The following is a 16,538-nucleotide window of genomic DNA, read 5'->3' on the forward strand; positions in this document are numbered from 1 at the left end:
TATTGGACCATTTTGTTCAATTTTAAGGGGGAAAATCATTAAAAGTACCCATGATCTCAGATTATTTCTGTGGAAACTGTTTCCTGTAAAACATTCAGGAAGAGAATGGGAAAATAATCCAATTATCAATCATAGCGTATAAGGAAGAAAAAATCAAAAGCCATTAAAATTATATTTCTTTCTATAGTTTAAATAAAAATATAGAAATTGATATAAATCTCTATAGTGTGCACACCATTTAAAATGTGTTCGTTTATTGAGTGAAGTTACATCAGCGAGCTCATGTATCTCAAAGTGGACTTCTGTGTAATGCTGACTAGGTAGAAATACTGTATGTGAGCACAGTGGGGTGTCATCAAGAAGCTTTAGACAGAGTGGTTTGTTAAGATAAAGAAGATGTTTGAGAACAGTTTCAAAAACAGAAAATTGAAGCAATTTCTTTTTTTTTCCTCATTGGCATTTTTTCTTCCCTTTTTTCTTCGTAAAAATCTTTTTAGTGTCCCCACTGGTACATTAGGACACAAAGTAATTATGAAAAGCACAAGAAATCCTGAGTTTATTGGCTAAATTTGGATAGAATTTTTGACATGGCCGACCATCCTTCAGATAAGATCTTTGTGTCAGAGTGCAGAGGTCAGGGTATAGAAGCCTTGGGATATCAAAAGGTGGTGAGAAGAATGGCTGGGATTTCCAGCAGCCTAAGAGTGCTCTTTTGTCTCTGGTGGTCAGTTGTCGAGGATGATGCCTGTGTACATCAAAGAAATGTCTAAACAGTGTTATCTAGGCCTGTCCTTTGCCCCCTGCCATGTAATGGGCCTCTTTTCAGGAAAACATTGGGAAAGCTGAGAAAGCGAGTTGTCCTATGCTAGTGCTATTAATTCAGCAAGGAAGCAGATCAATAATGTTTGCGCTAACCAGGAAAACAATCTGTTAGTTTATAAAAATTCAGATTAGCCAATCCTTTTTTTGTCAGTTGTATGAAAAACAAAACAAAATGTTAGCTGAGGCCGCATTCCTTAAAGAATTCAATTTCTGCCTGCTTTGATAATTATGGAGAATTATTCTGAAGAAAAAAAAACAGAAACCAACCAACCAAACAAAATAAGTGTAAAAAGAGCTGATATTTTGTGGTATTCAGACTTAAAATACTGAAAGAGTGATACCATCGTTTTCAAGAAGGATGTGCTTTCGTGATCAACAAATGAGTTGCAATAACAAAACAAAGCTTGTACCTAATATATACAACCCCTGTGTTGCCTTCTATTGAAGGAACAACAGCTGATTGTGTTTCCTTTGTGCTAAATGCAGTACAGAAATCTATTCTGAAAATGTTGCGAGGAAAGAAATTATGACTATTATGAATGTTTCCTATTTTTGCCCATGTGCAAATGGAGAGCACATGAATTGGCTCCTTTTTACTTATTTATTTTTGAGTGTATAAACCCTTTAAAACCTCACTTTTACAGACAGACACTGGCTACTGTGAGTTTTAGCGGTGAGCAGCCAGGGCAATAATCTGGGGCCCCAGCCAAGTGGGAGCTCATTAGTCTGAGGTGGGTGGTTATAGGGAGGAAGTCAGTCTAGAAATGAACTGGTACTTCTGGTTCCTGGCTTTTTTGTCATTTCACAACAAATGGTAGTACTTATATCAGTATGTTACGCCACTGTCATTCTTGAATTTAGTGGGGCAGTGTAAAAAGTTGAGACTTTGCAGATCTGAGGGATAGTGCAGCGGAATTTACAAATTTTGTTTGGAGATCCCTTTTTAGGAATATTTAATAAAACCAAGATTTAATTAAAAATAAAAGGATCCATGGCTGCCCACATCTTGCTAACTGTATTACAATATACTGCGAGTCTTAACTAATTGCAAATATCTCCATCCATTACTTTATTGAGGAGAATAGAACAAATGAATGGAGAAGGACAAAATCTATACAGAATGAGAGAGTTTTCTGAAGTGAAATCCAATTCTTTAGCTCAGTTGTGAATGAATTCAGAATGAATCTGAATTCCTATTGAAAGTGATTAATGTCTGCAAGTATCTAATTTCAGTAATGGCTTAGTTAACAGACACCTACTACTGATTAGGTCACTGCTAGCATAAAGCGATATTCAGTTATGTCATGAATGTATAATTTGTAAATAATAATATAGAAATCAAGGAAGCAAATAAAAATATAATTTCTCTCAGAAAGATTCACAGGCTGTCTCTGATGTTTACAGAGTTGCTTCTTTATTTACCTGTACTGGACACTGAGAACTTGCTGTGATGTAAATTCACAGTAGTGGTGGTAGTCTTCCCATATCACCATTTAGAAATCTACTTTAAAAATATAATTGAAGATATTAGAAATGTATATACATACATATATATATAATTTTTTTTTCTGTTGTAACCTTCTGCTAAGTTTTTCCGTAGACTGGAAGCTTTTAAAACTAAGTTTGCTTTTACATTTTGTTTTGCCCAGTTTCTGGTAGGAGAGTTGAACCTCACTCTGTAATGCAGTGACACCTCTTCCCTAATGTCGGGTTTAAGACAGAGTGGCCTTATGAGGAGGACTTTGTGAGACACTTGGGTTCAGGGAGCAGGACACAATGTCCCCCTGAAGCCTGTGGTTTTACCTTGATTTTGTTGTGAAAGTGTTTCAAATAAATGGCAGATAGCATTGCACGCTTTGTGAAACTTGCTGATAACTTATGTCAAAAAAAGAAGTCAAAAGCTTGAAGAGTTTCTGAAAGGAATTGGACAAATTCATAGAAGAAACATCTGTGAATACCAGTTAACCATCAGGATGAGGTATAAACTGCACTTCAGATCAGGTGACTACCAAAACAGCCTTCCTTTCTTGTGCTTCTTCCTGAAAGCTACTTGAAGCCACAATGGGAAGCAAGTGATCTTGTGGGACTTTATTATGTGATACAGCTCCAGTATTTCCATGCGCTAGGTTTTAAGTGAACAGCAGAATTCTAATAGGGGTAGGTTTGTAATACTAGTTGTCCCTCCCTTATTATGGGCTATAACAAATGAGGATACTCTTAAGCCTCCCATGTCAGATGTACACTGACAAAGACATGGGAGATAGGTGCCCTGTGAAGGATATGTACATTATGCCATGTCACAAAGCTATATTTTTCTGAAAGAGCTTTTATCAAATGTCTGGGAAGAAGTCTTTGTAAGAAGTTTTTTTCTTACTACTATTGGTCAAGTAATGTGTGTGTGTAAAATATCCCTGGTGCATAATTAGATCCTGGTAAATATAAGACAGTCAGCCCTTAAAGTAAAGAATTTTGCTCTTACACAAATTATGGGATAAATGGATGCTTGGAATAAGAAGAGTAAGCCCTTAAAGGCAAGAATTTTGCTGTTACATAACAGCTTGTTCCTAACATGTTGATTGGTACAATATGTCCAGTTGTGCTGTTTTAGAAATACCATTTTGTACTGTTCATGCTGTCTGTTAAGAGTGCTACTCCATTCTTATCTCAATCACATGAACTCTGTTCTTTTTTGACTTTCTTGATCATAAGAGTCTGTTCTCTTCTGCAGTAGTGAAGTACAGTGAGTTAGATTAAAATGTGGGAGCAGTGCCTAGGTTATTTTAAAAATGCCAAGAGCTACAAACTGACTGAATAATGGCTCTAAAGATATATAAATGAGTGTCTTAATTTTTGTACTGGGAGAGTAAGCAGTTTCTCCTTGTGTGCTGTTGATGTGCCAGTCATCATTTTGTTAGACTTCTAGTGGATGCCTTTCAGTCAGTTTTTATGTTCTGAAGGATCCCAGTCCATTGAAGTCTGCTAATTCTTTTGGTCTCCTTTCTTGTATTTCAGTGAGTCTTTTCAAGTTCTACTATGTTCTTTTTGACAAAATGGGCCTAAAATGCATGCAGTGCACTCCAGTATAAGAAGATAATAGATTCATCCAGTAGCACAGTAACATTTTCTGGTCTGCCTTCGGCTCCTTTCCTCTTAACTCTTAAAATCTGATTTACTTTTGTTGTTGTTGTTTGATTGTTTGCTAATGAAAGCAAAACAAAACATAAAACTTTGTTAGAATTTACTAATAAGGCCACTTGTTATTGAGTTATTGCTCAATATTGCATGCTACTGAGTTTACTTTTCTCAGTGAAGGAATTAACATTTCAGGTAATTTTTTTACTACAGGAGTCTATTGAGAATATAATTTCTAGTGCAAATATCTTGGATGATTGTGGTTTCAAATTTAAATACTATATTTAGTAGGACTATACAGTGTGCATTCGTACTTGACAGAAGGTATGTGGCAGTCATTATGAGGTATATAGCTGTGTCACGGGTTAAAACGTGGAGCACAAATGATATGAGGATGAGAAGCTTAGGGAACTGGGATTGTTCAGTTGGCAGAAAAGGAGGCTCAGGGGAGACCTTATGTCTTTCTGTAACTGCCCGAAAGGTGGTGAGTTGGTCTCTTCTACTATGTAAACAGCAATAGGATGAGATGGAATGGCCTTAAGTAGCACCATGGGAGGTTTAGGTTGGGGATTAAGAAAAATTTCTTCTCCCAAAGAGTGGTCAGGAGCTGGAATGGGATGCCCAGGAAGGTGGTGGAGTCACCGTCCCTGGAGGTGTTCAAGAAACATTTAGATGTGGTACTAAGGGACAGGGTTTAGCGGGGAAATATTGGTGGTGGTTAGGTGATTGAGCTAGATGATCTTGGAGGTCTTTTCCAACCATGGAGGTTCTGTGTTTCTTTGAAAATGGGAATGGAAATTATGTAATAACTGTAATAGTTTGCAGTGGTACAGCAGCATCACTATCTTTGAAGTTAAACGGTAAACAAAAGTGTATCGGAACACATACAGAACATGCATTAGTTTGACTTTGTATTGGCAACAGAATATAATGTGCCTGTTCCACAGCTGTGAGACGGTGCCACATCTTGTCTCCTGACCCAATGTACTATCCAGAATCCTGCATCACATGGTCTGATATATGAAGTCTTTCACAAGGACAGTGAAGAAAGCTGAGAGTTCTTCAGAGGTGTTTTTCTGAGCACTCAAGTGGATGTTACTCAGCCAGGAGTTTCTAAGGTTTTTGGTTTTTTTTTTTACCCCAGGATGACAATTTCAAGGGATGAAGGAACACTCTGAAGGAAGCGTTTTGAACAGTTAGAGCTGTTAATAACTAGGAAAGAACCAGTCAGGCTGTATCTTTAAGTTTTTAAGAAATAGTCTTTGAACGTTCGTTTGAGATTTTTACACAGGTACAGCATGACTGAACAAATAGCACTTCTGTGAGGTGCACGAATAACAGTGAAATGTGAATGAGATACGAAAGCAGCAACAGTTTCTTTTACAGGTAAGAGTGGTGTGGAAACAGTTGTGACGTTCTACAATACTCCTGTTGTGCACTGAGAAAAGTAAGGCTTTTTCTGGCAGAAATTTTATCTGTCATAAAACAGTGTGTCAGATTAATAATGCATTCTATTGAGAAGGAATGGGAGGTTTGCTTAGGCATGATTCATCGTTGTCTGGTGCAGTAATTAAGTCTGTTGCTTGCTTTAGGGTCAGCGTGACCCTGTTTGTTTTAATTTTTCAGTTCTGTGCAGTGGATGTTTAAGGAGGAATTATCAAGAGATAGCGATTTATTGGTTCCTGTAGATTTTGGCAAGTGTGTATTTATTACCCTTCGTTATTTTCTTTTTTTTTTTCCCTTCTCATTCATTATTGAAGTACTGATAACACCTAACTGGCCTTTTATTTTACTCTTTAATTACATTTTTTTTTCCCCTTAGAGATTTTAAAAAACATATTATCATGATTTGGATCCTTGTCAGTTCAGTGATGGGAAGAACTTATTCAGTAATAGGAAATACTTGTGTGACTTTAAATACAAAGCAATATTTAAGAAGATTCTTAGGTTCTTTAAAACATTTTCACATGAAAGATAATTCTGTTCCACCTACCCTCGTGCTTCATATGAAGGAAGCAGTTCACTATACTTGCTTCCCCAGTTTCCTTTACATTTGTTAAGTTTTTCACAGTGGATGCCTACATGTTATTTTGCTTTTCTCTTTAGTATCTTTTTATAAATCCTGTTTGTTTAATATCTAAAAAAATAATGAAGTGTAGTTTCCTGACATGCTTTTCCTGGGAACACTATTGGCGTAGCTCACAATCATGAGTATAACTGCTCTCCATGCATTAGAGAAGTGATGTTGTCCCCAGCATATAGCCGAGCAGTGGAAGGACATTAGGGGCACAGAACAATGACAAAACTTAATAAGTGGGTGAAAAGATTCAGAAAAAATTATACAGAATATTCCAAACTGAAATATGCTGAACCCTGATCAGCTCTTGCAACTCCAGGTGAACTCAGTGCCATCTTTCTGGACATGCAACTGCATAGAGGTCTTCATGTAGATATCTACAGCTGCAGCTCTTACTAGGAATGGACGTACAGTCAGTGTGATCTATGGAGCCAGGTGAATGATATAGCTAATGCTGAAGTAAAGCAACGGTAGTGGTTGGTCAGCTGAATAACTGCTCCATTGATCTTATTGAGTAGAGTGAAAAATTCTGCCTAGTGAACCAGTGCATATCCGTGGGCTGATTCCATTGCCTAAATAGTTATCCAGTTGCATCTGAGGTTCTGTGGTTTACTTGAGATGTTCACTGTTGGATATGACTGATGACCTGCCTCAGACAGTGGCAAATCAGACAAGTAATCTTTGTTTGTTTTTCTGCTATAAAAGTATAACTTTCTGGGGGGAGTAACTGCATGATCAGCTCTTCCTTTACTGTTCTGTCAATTCATCGCTTAAATTACTGACTCATTTCACACAGATTTGGCAACTCATTTGGGCAGACAAACACACACTTTTGACATACGTTTTGTCAGCAGCTGCATACTGACCAACTCTCACTGACTCTGTATCTCTCATACATAATTTCCATGCTCATCAGGCACTCTTGGCATTCCTGCTGTGAATACTAATCAAATACAACAGGACCTTCAATACTTACTCTTCCTATTTCTCCCCTGGAACTTCTTTGCTTATATCCAGCAGTCAGGCTGCTTATATATTCTGCATTCCACTACTGAACTACAGAATAACATATTATTCTTCTACTTCTGCCCTCTATTAATGTTCTTTGAGTGGTGTGGTGCTTCCAGCGCAAAGGAAAGCTAGAGATAGGCACAGAAACACATTAGACTTCGTTTTAGGCAGCGCTCTATGCAGCATCCTAGAGAAATCTGGTTCATGACTGCACTACAGCTACAGAGCAAGAATGTCTGGCTGGCATTAATCAAGATACAAATACATGTTTTCTGGCTTGTGTTATTGTTGACCTGGTAAATTACTAGAATAAGCTTCCAAAAATTATGGGCATTCATACTCATGCACGTGTATTTCTTGCAGTGTTTGTTCTCTCTTTGTATTTCTCTTAACTTTGGCAATGCAGTCTTTTAAGTGTCATCTGGTGATGTTAATATGTGCAAGGTTCGTGTCTGTGCATTACTAACAGGAAGCCAGACATCACTGAACATTTTTAAGAGACGAAGTGTTTGTTAAATGTTCTGCAATATCTGTTCCCCTGTGTATATAGTAGTATATTGAACACAGTCTTTCAAATTTTGTTTTCATTTCCTATGCTTTTATTCAGAAGATTAGAGGCACAGTACCAACACAAAGGTAATGTTGCTACATACATAATTTCTGTTAATTCTTAGTTCTGTTAGCAGGATGGAGTATCCACAGTATACACGTTATGCTTTCTTTAGTGCTTTTATCAACTGAATGCAAAAGGCTCTCCTAGTTCTTTAAAAAACCCTACCTTCAATCCTTCCAAAACCTGTAACAAAACTGTTGACGTTAATAATGCTTCAGACTGACAGATTGATATGTGCCTGGACAGGAGCACCATGACCCAGCACAGCACTTCTGTATTAATAAGACATAAAGTCAGACCGTTTATCATTTAGAATAGCCAGCACACAAATCAGAGAACAGCTTGCCAGGTTATACTGTCGTCTAATTACTTTGTTTTTGCTGTAGCTGCAGAATAGATAGCTTTGAAACCTTCCTGTGTTCTACTGTCACAGGAGAGTGTTCGTGTCATGGCGACCCGACTGAGTTGTTCAGTTGTGTACAGTGCTGACTCAGGAGCTTTAAGTGTCCTAACCAATTCTTCAAGAAGCAGACTCTTCTAAATCAAAAGAAGGAAAACGCCATAAAGATATAATCACTGACAGTTACCACGGGTGTAAGATGTTCAGCAGTACGACGAGAATATGAAACTTTGGGAGCAGCTTGCTGGATGACCCCGAGGAGCTCATGCTTTCATCACGGTACAGTGTGCTTTTCATTACCAGGCTAGTGTTTCTGTGCTGAAAATTACTGCTTAATGAAAACATTCCTATAACAAAAGATGACAGACAGACTAATAGTTCCTTACATTTGTGGCATTCATACGTACATTCAAACGTTGCAGTTGGGAGATATTTTATAACATCCAATTCTCATGTTGTAAGTATGTGCATTTTTCTACAGTCACTCATTTGCTGTTTTTTGGGGGTGAGAGAGCAATCCCAAGAATAACTCGGAGGCCTTTTAAAAATACAGAAAACAATCATTTTTAATCCCTTAAAATAAACAGCTTAGATCTCAGAGTACCAAGTTCAGTTTCTTAAACGGACAAAACTTGAGCTTTGAAGTGGTTCTTTAACTAAAGATGCTCGCTTAAGGTTTTTGAATTGCATATTTATGTTTATGAATTTTTCTTAATTAATGAATTTTCAACATGCAGTGCGTGTTGATCTCCTGAGTATACCGTGATGCTTTGATTTTTTTTCAGTGTAATAAATTTACCTAAAGAAGAATTTGCTGTCTCTTATCATAACCCTAGAGATGGCTATATGCATTTTAGCCCGTTTCCATTGTACATCTGTTCATCTTTGTTATGTAGAAACTGTGACAGTTTTATCATAGCGTATTCATTTAGAAGAAATCACTAAGGCCTTTCTCTGTCAAAGAAGTAAAGGCTCTAAACCTGCACAGTCCACATGTATATAGTGAGGGAAAGGGAAAGATCTGAGACTGCCTATGCTTCTGGAGCTCTGAAGCAGACAGCTCTGAAGAGCTTTTACTTCACATCCTGCCCTTCCTGTGTGCATGCAATGCCCCACATTGCTGTACTGCTTTCCCTAATGAGCACAGCAGGTTAGACTCAGGTTAAGGAAAAATAAAAGTGGATGGATTGAAAGCCTTGACAGTCAGTATGGGATGACTGTAATTTTATGTCAGATTCTGAAAATGTTCTCAAAAATAGTCTCTAGCATCAGTAGGTAAAAATAGTAAGATATGTCCCATCCGGTGATTTCTTTAGAATTTTCTTTGGGAAGCATAGATTTAAAGATAATCTTTTTCCTTCTGACTTGCCAGTCTGTTTCCAACTGCTTTACTCTAAGATGTGAAGTGCTGCTGTACTCAGAGGTACAGAACTTGTGTGATAGACAGTTATTGAAAAGAGAGAGTTGTATTTCCGTCCTGGGTAATGCAGAGAAACCTTCTGCCCTTACTAAACTGGGAAAGGGAATGATCAAGACCTGTACAACTTAGGGAACATTTTAAACTAATTTTCCACTCTTCACTTTGATCATCATTTCCTAGCATTGATTTGTGGCACCTCCTCTCCTCCCTTTCTCCTCCCTCTACTTGGCTTCTTCCTGCTGCTTAACAGGCTCAATTGGTTTTATGTATGTAATTCTTTTTTTAAGTGAGTTTGAAGGTGGTCTCGAACAGAATTGCTTTCATCCAAAGCCTGGAGCTGATCAAAGCAACACACAAAAGCCGAATGGGAGCCAAGGCAGAGCTGCCTGACCAGCCATAGGGTCAGGGTTCTGTGCTGTAGAAGTAGTAAAGCATATCAGCTGAGCTATACTGGGGGCTGCTGATAAGGGATTTTCTCTACAGTAACACCTGCAAAGTTTAGGAGATCTCAAAGGAAAATCAAATAAATCTGCATCAGATTACATTGTTTCCTGCAGAGGAATGTAAATGCATTTACCGAATAAAGTGCAGTGCTTAAATGTATTTATTGCCATATCACAGATCAGGCTTATTCCACTTGATTACAGCACTGGACTTATCCAATTTATGCCTACTTTCAATGAATTAGGCCAGCTGTCAATTTATTAAGGAATGACATGCATGATTGTCAATGAAAAGAAGGATTACCTGAAATCAAAAAAGCAAGAACATGGAAATCAATGATAACATTGTCTGAAAATAGATTTCCTGTGAAAATTACTAAGAATTGAGCTAATAATGAGTATTCAGTCATCTATGCAAAGTCTGATTAAGATTTCTGCTCAATTGTTTTTGCAGACGTGGGTGTTTTTTGAGCATCAGTTGCAATTAATGATTATAATTCTCTTAAAATTAGATTAGCAATCGAGCATTTGACTTTTCACCAAAGACTTCCTACTATGACTAGCTTGAACTTTGTTCAGCATTTTTTCTCGTTATTAAGATAAGATAGAGAACCATTTCTAAAGAAGTTATTCCTAATTTCCTAGGAAAGTTCAACTCGTGTGTGAGCACAGTCATACAAGCTTTTAAGGTGAAGGATGTTTAAGTTTTCTGTAGTCATAAAGGAAGATTAAACTACATCTTAAAATCAAAACAACCTTTCATCTTTAAATAACTAAAGGAATTTGGTTGTTATTGGAGCTTCTGTTTGCTCAGAAAGCCACAATGCAGGCTGTTACAGTTTAGATTCCTTCCCCTCTAAATTGCCAACGTGCCTGAGTCCGGATCTTCAAGCCTAATGCATTGCTGTGTATTTTAATGGCTTTATGGCAAGTCAGAGTGCTCTGTTTTTAGAGGAGTTTTATTTTTTCTTTCAAAGTAAATTTGAATCTGTATGAGAAGCTTAAAAATGTGTAGACATAGTCTGTAAATTCTTTTTTTTCTTTGTCTGTAAAAAAATATTCATGAGTCACTTCTGCTTATATTCCCTGCATGAATTAAAGGATTTTCATTGAAAAATGAACATTTTCTCTTCAAAACTAATGAGTGCTGGTTTGCAGTTGAATACTTTCACCAAAATAGGAAAATAAGCTGAAATTCTTGTCTTTCCAATGGATGAAAAGAATGTGAAGTAGGTTTTTATTAAGGAAGATCCATTAGAGAGTTTGATTTGCTGTCTGCCTGAAGGGAAGAAAAGTAGTAAATAGGGTTTTTACTGAGAATGCTTACTTCTGATTTGTCCCAATCTGTTTTCATCCCATTGATATCAATCATTATATCTGCACAAAGGGCAGATTACAAATTGGGCTTGATTTTTCAGTAGATTGGATAAATGGCATACATTTGATTTTTTTGCAGAGGTATCTGTTTTAACCTTAACAGTGATTTCCTGATAGTGATGGCATCTCTCCCCCCCCCCTTTTTTTTTACTTGTGTATTGAGTGACAAAAATGATTCTGGTGATTAACAGAAGCAATTTGACATGGGATCTAATGCTGCCAAAAAGCTTGGTGACTTCTTCCCTTCTTCGTAGGGCACTTGAAAGCTTGGCACCTTTCAAACAGTGCTCTTGTTCCAAGCTCCTGTTGCTTGGAAACATGAGTCATTGGAAGAAATCATCTCACTGCTAATGCAGGAAAAATTTTGTGCTTGGGATCAGTCTAATTTTCAAAATCAAAATAAGATACCAGGTAACAGAAGAAAAAGGAAGTGGTATATTGACCTGAGTCACAGTATTCTTTCAGTGTATTCTCTCTATGGAAATGAGTGTATTAAGATGGTGGAATTATGTTCTCTGTGACCTGCCATCAACCTTAGTCACAGCCTCTGTGTTTAATCATGAGCTCATTACCAAAAGTAGAATTAATAGGAAACTATTAAATTTAGTCTGATCTGCTCTTCCCATAGCCTTTCTAATACAATTCCACTGGAGTTATATGAGCTTTAAGATCTGGCATCAGAAAAAGAGCTGGAATTTCTGGAAAAATATTGGTGGTTTAAGTTAAAGCTTTAATGTTACCCTTAAAACATAATGGCCAAATGTGGTCTGCTGAACAACCATGACTTTATTCATATATGAAAGAGTGATCAGCAAGAGACTTTTCAGTGATATACTAGTTTAACTGCAATGGAAAAAATTGCTTCACAGACGTGGATATAAATCAGAAGATCCAAGAGTGACTGCTGATAATATCCAATTAGCACTACAGAGTTGAGCTAAGCAGACGATAATCGTTTCTCCTTATCATAAGGACTAACCAAAAAAAGTCAGAACCTTTATCAAGACTTAGATGAGCATCATGTACATAGTAAAATATTGGTCTGGAAGTGGTCTCAAATGAAGACATGTATTTAAGTGTTTCCAGTAGTATGTATTTGCATCATAACCCTCAGTTTTCTGAGCTCTTTTTTTCTTTCTCCTACTGCCAACTTGCCAGAGAGCTATCTGCTTTTCCAGCACTCAGCTATGAACAAGTTATGAATTTCAATAGAGAATGCTTCCAGACAAGTATTAATAGATTATGATTTGGATACTTAAACAAAACCTCATCTTATGGAATTTTTGAACTTCCTCTTGCTATAGCAATAAAATTATTTTACATAATGAAGCTTAGGAAGTCTGGGATAGATTAGTTGACAGTGAGGTGGACTGAGAACTGGCTGACTAGCAGAGCTCAGAGGGTTGTGATCAGTGATGCAGAGTCTAGTTGGAGTCCTGTAGCTAGTGGTGTTCTCCAGGGGTTGGTACTGGGCCCAATCTTCATCAAGAAGCTGAGTGAAGGGATAGAGTCAAGTCTCAGCAAATTTGCTGATGATACAAACTGCGAGGATTGGCTAACACATCAGAAGACTGTGCTGTCATTCAGTGAGACCTCAATAGGCTGAGAGTAGGGCGGAGATGAACCTAATGAGGTTCAGCAAGGGCAAATGCTGAGTCCATGCCTGGGGAGGAATAACTACATGCATGAGTACAGGATAGGTCCTGATGTGCTGGAAAGGAGTTCTGAAAAGAAGGACCTGGGTGTCCTGGTGGCCAACAGGTTGACCATGAACCAAGTGTGCCCTTGTGGCCAAGAAGGCCAGTGGTATCCTGGGGTACATTAAAAAGAGCATGGCCAGAAGGTTGAGGGAGGTGATCTTCCCCCTCTAATCTGCCCTGGTAAGGCTTCACCTTGAGTACAGAGTTCAGTTCTGGGCTCCTCAATTAGAAAATATGGTGTCCTGCTGGAGAGAGTCCAATGGAGGGCCACAAAGATGATGAGAGGCCTGGAGCATCTCCCTTATGAGGAAAGGCTGAGAGACCTGAGACTGTTCAGCCTGGAGAAGAAAAGGCTGAGAGGGAATCTCATCACTGTTTATAAGTATCTAAAGGCTGGGACTTGATGGGCTTGCACAGACTTTCTGTTTCTGATAAAGCCAAGGGTTCTTTTAGCAGTCTTATTTCACTAGCAGTTGTATAAAGCCTTGAATTAATTTCTGTTCTCTGATATCTATTGTTTTCCTTAGGATACTTCCAGGGATCTTTTCCCATGAAGCTGTTCTTTGATTCTGAGACGCTCATCCTGCTCAAGGTGTAGAATAAATTATGTCTGGCGTTGCTATGCTAGTTCTTCAATCTCCACAAAACATTAATACTCTTTTACTATAGACTATTATAGTGCAGGTGATGGCCGTTGTCTTCAAAACCTGATGATTTCAACTGCAGTTGAACCTGAAGATGAGTCTGTAACCAACAGGCAAAACTGTTAACTCTGAATTTTATTCTGTATTTCCTAGTCAAGTAATTGCTGTTTACTACAGGAAGGACTTCAGTTCTAAACAAGGACAGTTCCTTGTCTGGAACTGGAGAGCTTTTCTTTTGCAGTTAATAGTTTTACTTTTTACTTTCCCCATATACTTTGTTTATTAGGCTGAATGCTCAGTAAACGTTTCTGGTTGCTTAGCTGTGCCGTGTAGATCTTCATTTCATAGACTATTCTATCAGAGAACTAAGAGCCAAAGCTAAAGCCGAATAACTAGGAAGCCCCAGGACTCCTAGCATCTTTTAGACTGACATACTACACATGCATTTTCAGGTGTCTGGCATCAATCTTTGGCAGCATTCATCTGTTTGTTTCTAATACATTGTCCTGACCCACTTCAGCTGTATCTGCAATTGTTTCTTAGTACTCTCTGTTCCACAGAGTGCTTTCATCGATCTTTTTTGTCATGGTTGTAAGCAGCTTTCCCAGGTCCAGGTCTTCCTTCCTGTTTTATTCCCCCCTTTGTATTGACTAGTATTTTTCTCTGCATGCTCTCCATGGAAACTGGCTGTGACAGTCACTTACTCTTTGATTTATCAGTAGTTGGGGTCGAGGGCTACCCTTCTGTTGCCCTGTGATTTTTTTATTTTTATTTTTTAATAGATCTGGTTGCCATCTATGTTCATGGCTTGGAATTTCACATGTATTTGAAACTTCAGCCTGCACCACCCACTTGTATCCAAGAGAGGCATAAATTTGGGCTGGGAACGCTGAGCTCATTGAAGCAGGAAAATAGGACTCAAAGCTTTTGCTTCCTGGTGCCGCAGAGTCAGCAGTTTACAATTCAGGTGCCACAGTCTCGGCAGCTTTGAAGAAAAGAGGCTGACAACCATCACAAGGCTTCTCCCCTGCTTGCTTCATGGAAATCATCTCTCCCACAGCAGAGAGAGAATTACTGGGGCTCTGAATGACACGGGCTGATGTTGGCGAATCTCATGCAGTGGATAATTTCTGTTTCCAGCATTGTGTGCTTGATGATGTGAAATGTCTCTAAAATATTGGCCGTGCCTCCTGAAGCACGTTCCTGTGCTTTATGGCTGTGTCTGACAGTGTGACAGCCCACAGGTACGCAAGAACTACTTACTGCATGTACAGTTCCAAAAGGTTTCTGTTTTGTTGCACAAATCCATCCATGTAATTAAACTGGAACTGTAGTGGAGGAAAAACCGTGCCTGTGTTGAATGTGTTAATGCCAAACTTATCATCTAGTGATGTTAATTTCTGGAATCATCAGCATTAGAGATAGGACTTCTGATGTGTCCACTAGCGGTCTCTATATAACAAGTATGAAAGGTGCCAGTAAATGTGGCATCTGTTGCTATTCTTAAGAAACAGTACAGAATAATAGCTGTCTGTACCAATGGGAGATAGTTTATATACTGAAACACTGCAGTATTTTCTCATTCATCACTAGCAGATGCAAATAGTGCTAATAAGCAAGTCAGCCTTCACGCCTCATTGCTTAAAGCAGTTCTGCATGTGTATTTATGTGTGTACAATGCTTTTGGGTCATCTCAAAATGTTGGGTCTCCCTCTAGTTGAATTTTAAATCTTCCTATTTTTCTTGTGCTCTATGGAAGGTTTTCAAGAAGTAAATCAGTAAGTTTGGAAATCAGGTAGACCAGATTTCTTTGGTCATGCTAAGAATTAGTAAAATCCAGCCCCTTGTAAAGCAATCCTCTGCAACTGCAGTCAAACTTCTGGATATTATCTGAGGGCTGTATCAGGAATTGTTAAGTACAGAAAATCTTTTGGATGTTATCCAGTCTTTTTCTTGTTGTGTCTCTCTCTTGAAATATAGTGATCTATGTGAAGTGCCTGATAGCTGAGTGGTGCTTCCAATCCAGAAGGTATGACATTGAGTACTACCACTCTGAGTGCTTGTTCCTTCTATTTTATTTCTCTTTGGTCCAGAATTTTGAGTCTGTGCAGAACTATACAGTTCCTGTCACCCAAAACTGTGGAGATGGGTCCCTGGCCACCAGATTCCTCCAAACTAACAAGATCAAATATTATTAATAATTCAGGGAGAGATTTTTAAAAAGAATGACATCTGTTAGGCATCTTGATAAATTATTTGTCTTTATTGCACGGATGTTGGCATATAGAGATCGAAGGATGGGTTAAAATTAGGACTAGAATTAGTGAGTTTGTTTAGAAACAGCATTTGAGCCCTAAAATTAATTATACCAATCATGGGTTTTGTGCATACACCTCCAATACATCCTTTTAAGGACAATAATGAAGACAGGATTTCCTCATTATCATCAGCTGGGTTTGGTATAGGTGAAACAGTAATTAAAATTCAAAGTGAGAAGAGCCAGAGGGAATTGTCTGCTGTTTCTATTGCAAGAGAGGATGCATCCTCACTTCCACATTAGCTCTGACCATAGCTAATGTGCTTCATTTCATTATTTTTTTAAACACTTCAGTGAATGGATTCATCAATGCTACACATAGCAATTTTTGTTTTATTTGCTTCTGTGTACATTCGGCTTTTTTTTTTCAGTCATGTGTATTTCCTTTCCTGACCGTGTCTGTAAACGCTGCATGCATTGAGATTCTGTTAATGCTGTATATAGCATGCAGTTAAGTATACGGTACTAAAATGGTACTAAGAAGTATACAGAGCTATGTTTTTATATGGCTATCAGGTGTGTAAATTCATACAAATATATCCAAATGGTCAAATTTGTGTGGTGTTTCTTTCACATTTGTGA

The 16,538-nt window shown here is 38.0% G+C and overlaps 1 protein-coding gene across 6 annotated transcripts in view; it reads left to right on the top strand.

Annotated features, from left to right (window-relative positions):
• The window catches only part of GREB1 (growth regulating estrogen receptor binding 1), a 73,940-nt gene that overhangs the window by 8,955 nt on the left and 48,447 nt on the right, over positions 1–16,538 (top strand). The window contains exon 2 of one of the 6 annotated variants that reach the window (XM_015859465.2): positions 8,089–8,334. The exons of the other annotated variants lie outside the window; for them this stretch is intronic. The gene's annotated coding sequence lies outside the window, so the exon portion shown is untranslated. The remainder of the gene's footprint in view (positions 1–8,088; positions 8,335–16,538) is intronic. 6 annotated transcript variants of the gene reach the window in all.

The sequence above is a fragment of the Coturnix japonica genome, chromosome 3 (genome assembly GCF_001577835.2).
Source record: "Coturnix japonica isolate 7356 chromosome 3, Coturnix japonica 2.1, whole genome shotgun sequence".
Lineage (NCBI taxonomy): Eukaryota > Metazoa > Chordata > Aves > Galliformes > Phasianidae > Coturnix > Coturnix japonica.